The following is a 13,884-nucleotide window of genomic DNA, read 5'->3' as shown; positions in this document are numbered from 1 at the left end:
CCCCGTAAGTTTTATCTTCTATGAGTTTTACATCGAAAGCTCGCTCGACTCTGATGCCGCTTCAGAGTAGCAGAAGTACTTATGATATATAGATGTCGTCACGACTATTATAGCCACTTGCACTACGTTTTCTCGTAAATCGTTCTCAGATAAAGGTATTGATTAGAAGAAAGCTCACCGTTAAATACGTTTCGTGAAGTAGAAAGGATCCTATTGGTACTAAGGCTTGAAACTATCAATATAGATACATTTGCACTTACCGTTTGGGTTATCATATTGATACAACACGAATACGATATCTTAGATTTATGTTCCTAATTACGGTGGCTGAGCTGTAAAAGTTGGTGCGCCTATACTGAAAGCGCTGGACGGCACGCTGGGTCATATGGGACATGGTTCCTGTTTCAGTTCCGTTATTTTTTGCTAGCATAAGGTTCTTTCATTTGTTAATTTCAGCTACTGGTCCCAAGCTTCACTTTAAACTCCTAATCCCGTTTAGTTGTTTGCAAAATATAGATTTGTTCAGCATGTGAGTTGTTAATGTTTTCACGGCACTCGATGGTACCTCTGACTTTGTTCTCATAAACTTGTACTTCAGGCGGGAATGATTTGAGTCAAGTTAAATTGGAGCGGGGTGGTATTGCTCGTATACGATACCCAGCTCTCGGATAACCTTCATTTTATATAGTTTCCTTATCGCATTTAAGATTGACGCCAATAAATCTCCCAAACTAATTCAGGGCTCGCCTCTGAGAGCATATTCTGTAAATCTAAGAGCAGCCTGTTAGAAAAATTCTGTGCGTTCTCTGTTGTTTGAGAAGGATAAACAGTGCCCCTTGCGACACTTTCTGTTTTGGAGATGCATGCACTTTAGCGAGCCAGTTGCTGTATCAACGCGACCATCGAACTGAAAAAGTGACCCATTTCTCTACATTATGAATGGCCCTAATGAAGTCTCCTTTCCGAATATAGTAAATGAGTCTCTCTAAGCTACCTCACAGCCTAAAGTATCCCGCTTAGCTTATTTTTTATCGACACGGTTGAAGGCTTTTCCATGTCGACAAGTACTGCACAGACGGAACGCTAACCCTTACTTATTAAATTTAGTTAGTAATTTGTAGGGTATTTCCAAAAGCCACAGCGGTCCAAAGTCAGCTGGCGCAAATGGTGCGCTTGGATGCGTGTTGGAATCATATTTGTGATGGCAATAGTGAGCTAGTAATAAATAATTTCTTCGATTTATTTAGGCAGGACAGAGCGATCATTTTTGATACTTAAATGGTATTCGTATAGATAGGCCATTGGTATCAACTCGCTATGCTATAGGAAAAGACCTGATTTTAGCCGTCTATTTAAGACAGGATCGTAAACAGAGATACTTTCTCACGTCGAGTTCCTTCTGTAATGGACTCGTCCCAATGACCCTCATGTGCGGTTATTGGGACGAGTTTAGGTAAGACGTACGCTAAACCAATAGTGCCTCTATGTTTCGATCTACAGCGTATCGCTAAAATTAGCAGTCAAGTATACTAGTCACTAAGCTATTGACAAAAACTTAACGGGTAACGAGTTTGCCTGCTAATCTTAGGAACAAGTTATAGTCTAGGTTCGAAACCAAGCGTACGACATACTTTTTTTATGTCAGTCGTTTAATTGATTGCCTAACGGCGATACCGGACGTAAAACTCAGCTTCGGCCGAGACTGTATTTGAAATATCTACACCTCTTTTCAACTACTGCCTCAGAGATTGAAGTAATCCGTTGAAAAAATAGTCTTCTATTGATTCGAAAAAAAAACTAAACTAGACTATATATACATACTTTATTTTTCATAAAGCGTTTACTGCGTTTCAAGACTTGATGGGTAGAAACACTAACGACCATTATACTAAACGTTAAACTCTATAAAATTTAAAGTAACGAAAATCTTAAAATTTTAGATCATTCATGTGCTGCCACCTTATCACCGTTTAAATATTGTTGTATCATGTGCATGCATACGACGCAACGACGTTCAAACCGTGATAAGATCTTAGCACATATAATGTATAATAACGGTAATAATAAATGTATACTATTTATTTATGGTTTTTACCTTCAGATTGATTAGAATGATGGCTATTAATTTATTTTATTTTATATCTATGTATACATATATATCGTTCCTTGGTCCGCTCGCTACCCTTGAAAGCGATTTCTTCAAAAAACCTAACCCGTGCAAATGCGTATATCCCAGGCTGTTCAGCAAATCAATCATCTATCGGATAGTTCTCATAAGATAAATCTGAAGTTCCTCCTTTAGAGTTACCGACAAACGGGAAACAGCAAATGGTGACTCTTTTGTTTTTTGAGCGCATTCTACTGCTTCTTCTGTTACGAGTACCACTATGATCGTCCCCAATGCGTACGCAAACACAGTCATCCTGATACCACTACCATCTTTTTTTTTAGCCGCACCTTGTCTGCATTGCTCTCGGGGTCGTATGCTCTGATCTTCCTGTCTCGTATATCGGCGCGTCTATCGGTTTCTCTGCTTGCCTTCGAACCGAATACCAACGAATTGCGGCACTAAGCAAACGCCTAAAGCGACGCTTACCGCTGTTGGCATTTCTGCCGGGCTGTCTGGCATCCGCACACTCCTTAACCCGCTTATCGACTCGCTTCTCGTGTCGTTTGAAGGAGAAGAGGATGACATGGCGAAATTGATCTCGATGGTAATGTTTCGTTCCATTGAGAATCATCGAGATTGTTCAAATCAGGCCCAGAATTCTGAACACACACACCCACAGACGAGACATACGTTCATATAGATAGCGTTACTGCGATATCAGCAACGACACTTGTCCGCTAGCAGCTACTGTTATCGCCGATCTACGACCTATCGTCCACTCGATTCATCATAGTTTCATGTTCCATACCTAAATTCTATTCCCGTCACACGCGCGACCCAATGGATGTGCCAATCGTGCCAATAGCCGCCGGATGCATAGGCTCTGTTGTTTTACTATTAAGGCGAGAGTGCTTTACAATTCTCGTCCGAAAGAAAACTATAAAAGGTTCCAAGCTAAACTGATCTATACCCTAGCGGCTATTGCGGCCACTATCGTTGCCATAGATGACGGTTTGTAGGGCGGTAGTAGACCCGGTCTTACCCGATGCTTGTCGTTGCCGTCGAGAATCCCCAGCTGTACGTGCAATTACTCGGTCGAGTTGCGCATACTGCTAGACTGCGAAGCTATGTATTGGGTCGTCTAAAACGGAAGCAGACAGGAAAATTGATGACCATGATTAAAGCAACCGAAGATGAACTTAAGACGAGAAAGCCCATCTGCAATGATCGAGATCGACACAAGCACTCTGTGACGGGATAGAACTTTACGTCCGTTCCTTACTGTTATAAAGTTAGTAATGCTCGTGATCCTTATGGCCGCAATTGTAATCGTAGAAAAGCGGAATGGCTTGACTACCTTGCTAGGAGTTTAGAATAAATCCGTCCGGCAATGTTAGAATTATTTGAATGACAATGGCTGCAGACTCAATCGGCCGTGTGTCGGTACTGCGTTGAGGTCCTTTGTTCCTCGAAATATTGACGTCGCCGTCGGCACTGCCCTCATCTGATATTGTCGAGCAACGAAGAGGTGTGGTTTTAGAGGTCAGGGGACACAAGCCGGCTTGACGATCATCACATCAGTAGTTATATTTCGTGCAATAGGAATACGTACGCCGACAGGTTCGATTCATACGGTTAGCAGGCTTAGTTCCATACGTCAGCTGTACCAGATTTGTACTGCGTAGCACAAACAAGGAACACGTATTAATATCATTGATTTCACTACGCCCAAATGAATGAATGAATGAAGCTACGAAGAACGGCCATCACGTTTATTGGAAAGATGTCGAAAATAGTCGTACACTTAGCGTTATCATTTGACTGAGCCGTCTTTTAAAAACTTGAATTCGTATTAAGTTCGTATCGTGAAATTCGTGCTCTCTTCACAATCGGAATTTGGGTGCTTGCCCTTTTGTCAACGTACTTTTACGGTACTTACTACCGTAAGCTCGACAGTGAGCGTGCAGGCTGCACTGAACTGTTACCTTATAGTGTGTTCGATCTTATATCCAAATATTTGAGTCTGGCCTAACAACGTCGCCAAAACATTTGGACCATATCGAAGTATACGTAGAAAAAGCGTAACTATACGGCTGTTGCTGAATTTGTATTGTTAGCTTACGAGTTAGTTTAGCAAAGAACAAAAGCTGATCAGATTTATATGCTTTATTCGCTTGAATTAGTTGGACAGATGTTAACGAAAGTACGCCTGAGCTGCCACAATAAATTGAATTTAGCTTAACGAAATTAACAACGAAGTTACTAACGTACAAAGTTCCATGTTGCAAGTCATGTACAAACAGCAGCGCTACTCGACTGTGTAATTTAAAGGCTACATTGTCAAGATTCTCACACGGTGTGAGTTTGGTGTCAAGGCCTATAAAATAAACACAGCAGTCGATCGTAAGTCCGCCGTTTGCGTAACTTACCCGGTGAAATCACGTCGATAGTGACCTCCTTAAGAAACAAAGTACGGCTTGACCCCGATTGCGTGCGTACGAAAAAACACCCTCTCACAATTTTTTCTTACGGCCTAGAGGCAGAAAGGGCCTTTTTACACTCGGGCGCTGGGTCAATCTTGGACCTGTTGGATCTACGTTCTAGTTATATTAACGTCTTTTCTGAAGTTGTAACTTTGAGGTGTGATCAAGTCGAATTGACCTCCTATTCTTCGATACGAAACAGCTGAGGTGCCCTGCACGAAGCTCCAGAGTAATACAGTTCCGCAACGAGATCACGCTAAAAACGCTCTGCTACCACACACGTTCATTTTATCTTAGGCACGGTTACTAGCACACTAGGTCGAGAAACGCGCAACCTCCGTATTTCTAACAAGCAGGCCTTACGTGCTAAGAGAGGAGGCCTAGCTGCACCTACAGCACAGTAAATGGTTTCATTCGAGAGATGTGTTTAGAGCCAGTCAAAACTATTCGTTAGGACAGACCTTTTTGACCCAAAGGTAACCAATAATTTTTCGATTCCTGAGAGATGCTCTAGAAGGCATCGTTTGCTCTCACAAGATTCTGTGTCGCCAAACGATATGGCAGAAAGTAAATAAATTTGCGCAGTAAAGTAGCAGGTAACAGGTAGTAAAGACAAACTATGAGGTGACTTCAGATGTCTGCGAAAGAAATGCGTGACAGCGGATCAGTAACGGAAGATACGTGGGGTGAACACCAATTTTAGAAGACTACAAGCTATAATTCTACCTGTAATCAATCGGCCCAGACGCGAAGCAAAACCATTTGAAATTTCAACTAGAACAAAGGAATTTACTGTTACAGTTCCTACATACACTATATTATATTTTGCACCCCATGCTTCCCGTATCGGCTTCAGTTCCTACGCGTAACATGAGAACAGTGTTTACGTCCGTACCTAATTAATAAACTAGATATTTAACAGATTAATAAACTGTGTAAGTCAACCGTGACAGGCAGCCAATCGTAGCACTTTCCGCTAATTTATGGATTCGGTATTGTGTTTTTATGGCTTAAACATATTAACGCTACAATAAACTAAATGCGGTAAATCAATGAGGTACCGTCATTGTAAAATACGCACATTCTATCAATCACTATTCGTAGATCGTGCTTTACTTATTGATATGTATAATCTATTACTAGTACGCTAATTGCATTTCAATTGTAAGTTTACGCTGTCTTGGTGTCTGCCAAAAATTAATATAATTCTTAAATATTCTTGAGGCTTCGATGAATTTCTAGGAACATCGTTAGGTTAAGGGTCCGGTGGCGCTAACGTGAGTCGCAGTTTTGCTTGTAGTAATTGCGTCGTTAGGTAGCAGTGCAGGTAGCGAGTTGCAGAGTCAACCGAACCGTAAACGAAGTGACCAAGAAATTTTGTGTGCGGGATAGAAGGCTGCCTCGCAAGAGCATCGGCGAGAGTTAGAAGGCAAACGATGGCATCGGACCCGTGGCATACTTGTGAAGCTCAAAGATTTACTTGAACGCATCGTTTCATCAACCGACCATGCTCGACTATTTATAACCGGGCTTTTGGATGAGAAAATTGAGAAATGCAGCGTTTATTAACGGACGCTTTCATCAGCACCTTTCGGAAGTCGCCTGCGGCCGTTTCTGCGATCTCGCTAAGACTTGATTTGAAACTGCCTTCGGGAATGCAGTGTTTACTGTCGATACAGATACATAAAAAGGTGTCCGAAGCTAAGACACTGCCTTAACCGGCAGACTATTAGGGACGCTGTAGAGCGATAGCAAAGAATCGGGCATGATTTTCTTCAAAAACAACCGGTTTCGGCTCAGTTCGAGTTCACGTACGAGTTTCTAAACAATTTTGTGAGTCTAGTAGATCAGGGGTCAGCTGGTGCCGAGCGCAGTGCCCGACTTGATATCGAAGGCAAGAACTTGCGGAATGAAAGTAACAGTAGACAATGGCTACCATCTTTGGGGATCAGGCGATTAGCAAACAGCAAACCATCGATATCGACCACGAACACAGCACAAGCGCCCACGTTTCGGTGGTGAAGCTTTTCTGGTGGAGGTCGTCAAAAAAAAACGCTCTAAAGAATGAGGGTGCCGAACGGTCCTGGCTTGAACCAAAGTCCTGAATGATGAGTTACACTGGGTTATAGGTAACATCCTTGTTGCGTATCGGAGTATTCCAAACTGAAGCTGCTATAGCGAGCCATCGTGTCGCTGAAAAAGTTGGATATGAAGGTTTTTAGAAACGGGAAAATACATCGACGAATGTATTCGACAGCTAGGAAAGTGCAGAGAACTGTTGACGCGTAAGGCCTATGACGCAGGCAGAAGATGCTGGGAAACTAAGGCCGGTGGCTTCTCGGTAGCAGGCGACGGCGAGCGTTGGGTTGAACGAACATCACATGCGCCGCCGCAAGAGTTAATGCACTTTGCGGTAATTGTAGAACGACTCTGTCGTCAGAGATCTGGATGGCTTGCCAAACAGATGTTCCGCATGAGCGAAAGCTCGTCGTAGCTCGGAAGAGTAACTCGTACATTGGAACATCCATGAAAGCAGCGCAGTCGACTGTTGCATCGCAAACCAGAGAGCATATTGTTTCTGGACATCTTAAGCTATATATATATATACACATGATTACTAATGTGAAAACATGATTTGCCAGTAAACCTGAACCACACCCAATTTTAGCGCGACTTTGATGCACTTTGTACTTATAATATTCCCTTCATTTTCCCGTCCATTTTAAAGATCTCGACAAATCTTCTGAGTATCGCAAAGGGCCTGAAGACGAAAAATCCATTGTATCTGGTCAAAATATCAAAGACCACTCTCACGTTTTTGGCCTGAAGTAAATAATTTTACGCAAATTAAGGTCAATGTATCTCTAACGGCATTCACTGCAGGACTTTTCAGTATAGATGCATTTTCTAGGTTTTCATGCTCGAAAAGCATTAGCAATGGGAATCGATGTGTCTATTGATTTCTATTATAAAGAACTATTAGTTATCTTTAAGATACCTTTTTAAAGATTTTTTTTTAATTGGATTGACATATCGAGTAACTTAGGCTTACTAACGAATTGTGTTCCAACGCTTTTTCCATAAGTCTCTAAATCAAACATCGCGTATCGTTATAAGTACTGCTAATGAAATCTGCCACGTGGCTGTAGGCAATAGTGATATAGAAAAACTTGCCTCCGTTTGTGTTACAAATCCAATATCGAATCTGTATACAATTTCAACACTACTGCGCTTGTAATTAACCAGGGCAATATGAAGACGGCACGAGCTTCGATTGCTGTTAGGTCGTACTATACCTTGTAAGTAATACGAACTAAGTAAAAGAGTATGTCACGACCTTTACAATTGTATGCAATTACATTGAAACAGTAAGCTTTTATTCATGTAATCAATCGGATGCATTGTTCGTCAATAAACAAAGGTCCACGATGAAAAGATCGTGCGTAAAGAATACCTTAGCAATATTTCCTTGAAGACGGGTCTTCAGTGAACTGCGTCCAATGGAGGCGCAGTGCACCATTAGCGCTGTGTGAATACGAGCCTGCATGACGTCTGAATCGACAACCTTACTGCTAATGATGCTATCATTCAATAGCACTATACGCAGCAGAAGGTTAGTGAACGGAAAAGTTTGATGGTGACGCACGGGCATAGCAACATTCAGTAATATCGAAGTTGCGCACCCTGTTTCTGGGCATTTAGACAATTCTCCTTTACCCAAATGATCTGACAGCTTCCGAAGAACTTCGACTCTTCATTAAGCACCGCTCACCGTTTTGCTAATGACATTAATAGTGATGATAATAATAATAATGACGGCAACGTCGATATTCTTCCAGACACGGAAGAAATTTAATATAATTATAACGTCTGAAATATGAGAATAATTCATCGCTTCCTCGAATATGTAGGATTCTTTACTTACATGTAGGCATTAGAGTCAAAGATGAGGATATCTCTGTATAGTGACAGCTTTAGGAAATTGGATGAGACAGTTTGTATCTCACGGGTTTTTTGCACTAGCAGAGATGATCCTTACACAGGACGATGCTGCATAGATTAGCCTAGCAGATATATTGTAGATTTGATTCTACTAAACTGTAGTAATTCAAGAGAAAATTCACTAGTTCCTTCTTTTTTTTGTTTTTCATCGTAAGCGGTTTATCCCCATTGTCGTATTTAGTAGAGCACTTGTGACTGAATCCTACGACACCCTCCTGGCGGCAGTACGCAACCATCTGCTAATGTCGGAACTCCGCGGAGTCTTATCGCTTGATCCAAATATGGACAAATGGTTAAAAAATGATCTAAAGAGGTTGCCTAGGTTGACATACGACTTGGGTAACTAAAAAAGTTCTTTTACGTCAAATGTTTGTTTCATTTCGCTCAGCTCCATCTGGCAAAAAGGGAAATTAGGTTTTACATAGGAAGGGAGTGATCTTATTAGTCTCACCTGTAATAAAGCACTGTATTAAGTTTGTTCGAGTCCAGGTTGTGGTTCGCAGTTGAATTCTAATATGAATGAAGATCGAAAGCCGGTACGCTAGTTATGTAATGGTTCCTTGTTGGTACTAAAATGCAGCTTGTCGATACCATGCCATCTGTAAGAGCTCCCAGCAATCATCGAACGCTTCATTTATTTCAAGAACAAAGACTTTCAGCTTGATAATCAATTCGAACACGGATTACTTGTAGTAACCGTTACGGCTTTGATAACGGTGCTTGATTTAAGTGCAAGTGCAAATCTTCTATTAAGACGACCAAGAGTGTCTTCGGTGTATCAGACAAAGTCGGATGAATTAATATGTACGGTATGATCACATCGAACTATCAAAGTCTTGTTGGTTTAGCAACTCAATTATCTCAATTATCAGTTTGAAGTAACATAAGCCGGCAGACGACTTGCTTCTGAAAAAATATTTTACACTAGACAGAGTCTTTGCACATGTGCGACCAAAAAACGACCTGCACGTCAAGAAGGGCAAGGATTCTCAGGTAATAATACTTTTCTATGGGTATCATGGTAATAACTGAATATTAATTGTATATTATAAAAAAATGTACTGAGCTTTGACTAAGGCATACTAACCGGGCTAAACATCATAAGACGCGAACCTAAGTTACCTTTCATTCTACTCCTACAAAGTCTTTAAGGCGAAAAAAAAAGTGATTAAATCACTCAAAAAAATTAAAGGAAAAGTATGACCTATACGTTCCATACGCAGTGACTAGGCTTACTACTGTTCTCAGCCTAACTTCTACAGCCTGTGCACCCCTGCACTGCACTAAGTACGACCAAAACAGTTCTGTTTGTGGTGACAGTTGAGTAAAAGAGCGGTGAGTTTATAGCAAAACCGGTCTAGGCAGGCACCGTGCCCCCTCTCTTTCTCTGCAGGTTTTTTTTCTTTGAGGAAGTGCCCTAATGCGAAAGGGACTAAGCAAAAATGCTTCTGAATCGCCGACAGCTTGCCTTCTCATTAAGCCGCCGCCGGGCGCGACTGGGTCGAGCTCTTCCCTTCGCGCGGCCAACATGGTAAACTGCAAAAGACTTTCCTCCAGGCGGGAAAAATCAGGCGCGTTGGGCATACCCCGCCTTCCATACATTTCCCGCTCGCCCCGGAAACTACCCGCTATTTAGACTCAGCGAAGAAGAAGACCAAAGCAGAGCCCGTGGTCGTTTGCCAACGGGCTACACTAGCGAAATGGCGCAACAAAAAACAACAGAGGCCGTAGTAGCAGCGGCACTAGCGGCAGTAACGCTAGCAATGAGCAGTGGCAAGACGAACCCGCTTCTTTCCGACAAGGGTCACATATAATAACGGGCTAGAGGCGGAAGTGCGTGCGAATAAAAGGCAAGGAGATTGGGTGCAGAAGAGATGACTGCGCTTAACCAATCTCGACGGTGAATGGCGACCCGTGGCGCGCAACGAGAACCCAAAACCCTAAAAATGCCTAGAGACTAGCGTTCCGTTGGACCGTAAAAGCAAATCTAGTAGGATTGTAGTTCCGTCGCGTCTGCGACAGCCCTGCCTGCCTGCCTGCCTATACTGTCATCATATTCTACCACTGCTGAGAGCAGCCGCAGCACTTGTCTAAAAGTGCGTGCTATCAGTACGAACTCGCGTTAGCGATGGGTTTTAGCTAGAAGCCTGAGCAAGCAGACACAGAAGACAAATAGATCTTCTGTAAAAACTGCGGGTAGGATATTTAGTTAGTAACAAAGAAAGAGCGGCGAATTTGTGGACGATCAGCGCGATGCATTGTGCGCATACGCGGATGAGAAGGCCAGCGGTCACTAATTGACAATTTAATTTTTCTGCAGCATTTGGGCAGCCTACTCTTCCTTTTGTGCTGTAGCATTGTTTTGAAGCGATACGTAGAGGCATCAAAAAGAAAAGTGGAGGGAGAGAGATGAAGGACGAGGAACAGCTAGAGAATAAGAATCCGCCTGCATGGAGTTCTTGATCCTCTTGGTATGGCAGGACAGCGGGTCAGCAGGAGCGGAAACAGTATATTGTCCTTATGGTCCTCACTTTTAAGTCAAGAGTGCAAGAGCAAAAGTGAAAGATGCATACGGTAAGAAAAATAGAAAGAGTGAGAGAGAAAGAGAGAGGGTGATAGAGAAAGAAAAGCAGAAACTTACACCCATACATTGCTTCTTTTCGTGAAGCGTTTGGCCTACATTTCTAAGCTGCACTAGCTGATCCTGTTCCTGCTGTTACTGTCCTGAGTAGTTTCCACGCGAGCTTCTTACTCTCGCTTAGAGCGTCCGTCAAGGTTTTTGCTGCGGCCGGCACTAGCGGGCCAGCCACCACCGCCAGCCGGAAACACAACGACCCTTTCGGACCGCCATCATCGAAACTGGCTCTACGAACGGTCGATAGAACTACGGTGAGTTGCTCTGTCACCCACCGTTGTCGACGATTGCTGACGAACGGCCGCATCGTAGACGGTAGCAATAATGGCAGTAGAAGACGCAGAAAGACTAGTGCTCAGAAAGCGCATCGCCAACTACCAACTAGTGTGCCGGCCGCGTTCCGTTGTATAGATATAGAGAAAAAATTTCTCGCAAAACAAACTTAATGCTTCACTTGTTTCCAAAAGAACAAAATAACCTAATTATATGTAAGCCAGCCGACGGAGTAGTCCGAGGGGAAACTGACGGGTCTGCCATTGTCGTTGTTGCAGCAGCAAAATAGAAGCTATAGACGACTGCAGGAGTAGAGTTTTTTCCCCTCTTCTGTCTGTCCCTCTTTTGCATTGGCTCTTATTCTCTATCTCTTTTTTTTCTGAAGTTCGAATAAAAAACCTTGAAATGAAAAAAACGAGAAAATTCCCTGAAAGACCTCGACGCGACTGCGAAACGGTCGGGCGGTTCTAGCTGCCGGACGTGCAGGGTTGTTGAAAGACAACCGTTGGCCTGAATAAGCTCTGCCGCCAGGGCCTGACGTTAACGTTCACATCAGAGCATAAGCTTGGGGTAAGCTGCGGAAGAGGGGGTTATGGAGGTAAAGGAAGGTCTGCAGGTCTACGCGGGAGGTAGCTTGGTCGACCGTCGAGCCTAAAACAGTTAGACGAAGCGAGCCGAGCCAGCTTTGCTGGTTCACGTTTTCAGCTGCTATAACTGGTAGAGAAAAAAGAGTAGAGGTAGGCGCAAAAGAGGGCAGAGAAGAAGGAAAGCACTGGAGAGTAAGGAGGAGAGGGTCGAGTGATATTTCATCTCCTGTAGCAGCAGCTACTCCTCGTCCTTTATGCCCTTTACCCCCTCAAAACTTCTCTCGACTGTTATACAGCGTACAGTGTAATAACGAGTACAAGAACACATACGCAGACATAGACGACCATATACATTGACTATAGAACACGAGAGATAGAAGAACACGAGGCGGGGGCAGAGAGGTGGACCGTGTAAAAAGAAAAAAAACGAACGGCAGCTGAATCTAGAAGCTCAGGTTCCCAGCGCAAAAGGGAGCGGCGACTAGTAGGGCAATCAGCCGTCAGCTGATATCGTATACCTATGAGATCTGAAAAGGCAGAAAGGGGCTCTGGTTGATGGGCAACTGGTTGATGATAATTCTAATATAAATTGTTCTTCTTCAACTCAAAAGCGGTCTCGCGAAGTACACTCTCTGTTGCTGTAATTAGCTTCTCACAAGAGCCATACCTAAACCCGGAACCCGAAACACGTATTTCTCTATTCTTCTTGCTTGTCTGATACCCTTTCTGTAAAAAGTATTCCTCGGCTCAAATAGAGGAATGAATTCAGAGGCCTTCTTGTACCATTCTCCATTTGCTATCTTTTGCTTCCATTCACGCGAACGGTCGATGGAAGGCAAGTGGGGCAGATTCTCTTTTTCTATTCGTTAATTGCCGTCTTGGCTGAAGATCCTCGTATATGCGATGACCTATGAGGACGACTAGCGGATGAATGCAAAAGTAGATAACATGTAAGCGAACGGGGCAAGTTCCTACTCACTCTTCCTAAGAATTCGACTGAGCGTGAAGCAATCGTACGGTATTGAGGTCATGGCCTGGCAGCAGGGGGTTACTGACTGCCTGTCTGACCATGGCAAGCTATGCACTACAGGCACCTACAGTTAAACTAAGCAGCAGCAGCGCAAACTGAGATCAGTCCTATTACGACATGTGCTAGCTTAATGAACTTCAACTTTGTAAACCCACGGACTGCGTCCCCCACAACTGAGGTAACTACGAACTAGCCGATCTGTAAGCAGTGTTCAGAAAAGACGACACGGAAAAGACTTCACTGAGCGACGATGGCAAGATTATAGATGAATCGGACGCGGTAAGGCTGGCTGGGTGACACAGAACGCGAATTAACGAGGGGGAGGATAGATTCCCGCATTGGCAAACGTGTGACTTCTGTCAACGTAGGTCATTTCCTTTCAGGTGGCAAGAAAGTTTGTTCACTGTCGGCAACAGTTGGTCATTTTATCAAAACAGACCGCGTAAAGTTGCACTGATGTCGATATCCATATGATTACCAATGGGTTCATCGCAGAACAATCTGAGGAATGATGGACCAACAATGTTATCGTCTCCACTGCATTTCTCTTTCTCCCGCTTTCTCTCACTAAACCTTAAACTACTCGGCATAATTATAGTTGAGCAATACCCTACGACTCTTTGTAGAACGCTTCTGCCCACTACAAATCTGCGGCGAAACAAACTGTGAAGCCCCTGCTCGAAGTTACCCATAGTGCTCACTCATGAGGTCTTTTGTGTTTTCTAGAACCAATCCTAAGCAGTATAGTTTAGGTTGTCTATATA

At 43.3% G+C, this 13,884-nt stretch overlaps 1 long non-coding RNA gene across 5 annotated transcripts in view; it reads right to left on the bottom strand.

The window, feature by feature from the left end:
* Window positions 1-1,806: 1,806 nt before the first annotated feature.
* The window catches only part of LOC111268645 (uncharacterized), a 26,945-nt gene continuing 14,867 nt past the window's right edge, over window positions 1,807-13,884 (bottom strand). The window contains exons 1-3 of one of the 5 annotated variants that reach the window (XR_002685329.2): window positions 9,683-9,881; window positions 9,047-9,194; window positions 1,807-3,328 (exon numbers count right to left, since the gene is read on the bottom strand). This is a non-coding gene — a long non-coding RNA (uncharacterized LOC111268645). Of the gene's footprint in view, window positions 3,329-3,467; window positions 3,788-4,539; window positions 7,186-9,046; window positions 9,195-9,682; window positions 9,882-13,884 lie in introns of those variants that run through there. The other 4 variants (XR_002685327.2, XR_002685330.2, XR_015314319.1 and 1 more) reach the window with 4 other exon arrangements.

This window comes from Varroa jacobsoni, unplaced genomic scaffold (genome assembly GCF_002532875.2).
Source record: "Varroa jacobsoni isolate VJ856 unplaced genomic scaffold, vjacob_1.0 scaffold_1305, whole genome shotgun sequence".
Classification (NCBI taxonomy): Eukaryota; Metazoa; Arthropoda; class Arachnida; order Mesostigmata; family Varroidae; genus Varroa; species Varroa jacobsoni.
Note: the sequence above shows the minus strand (reverse complement) of the source record. Positions and strands in the feature narration are given on the sequence as shown.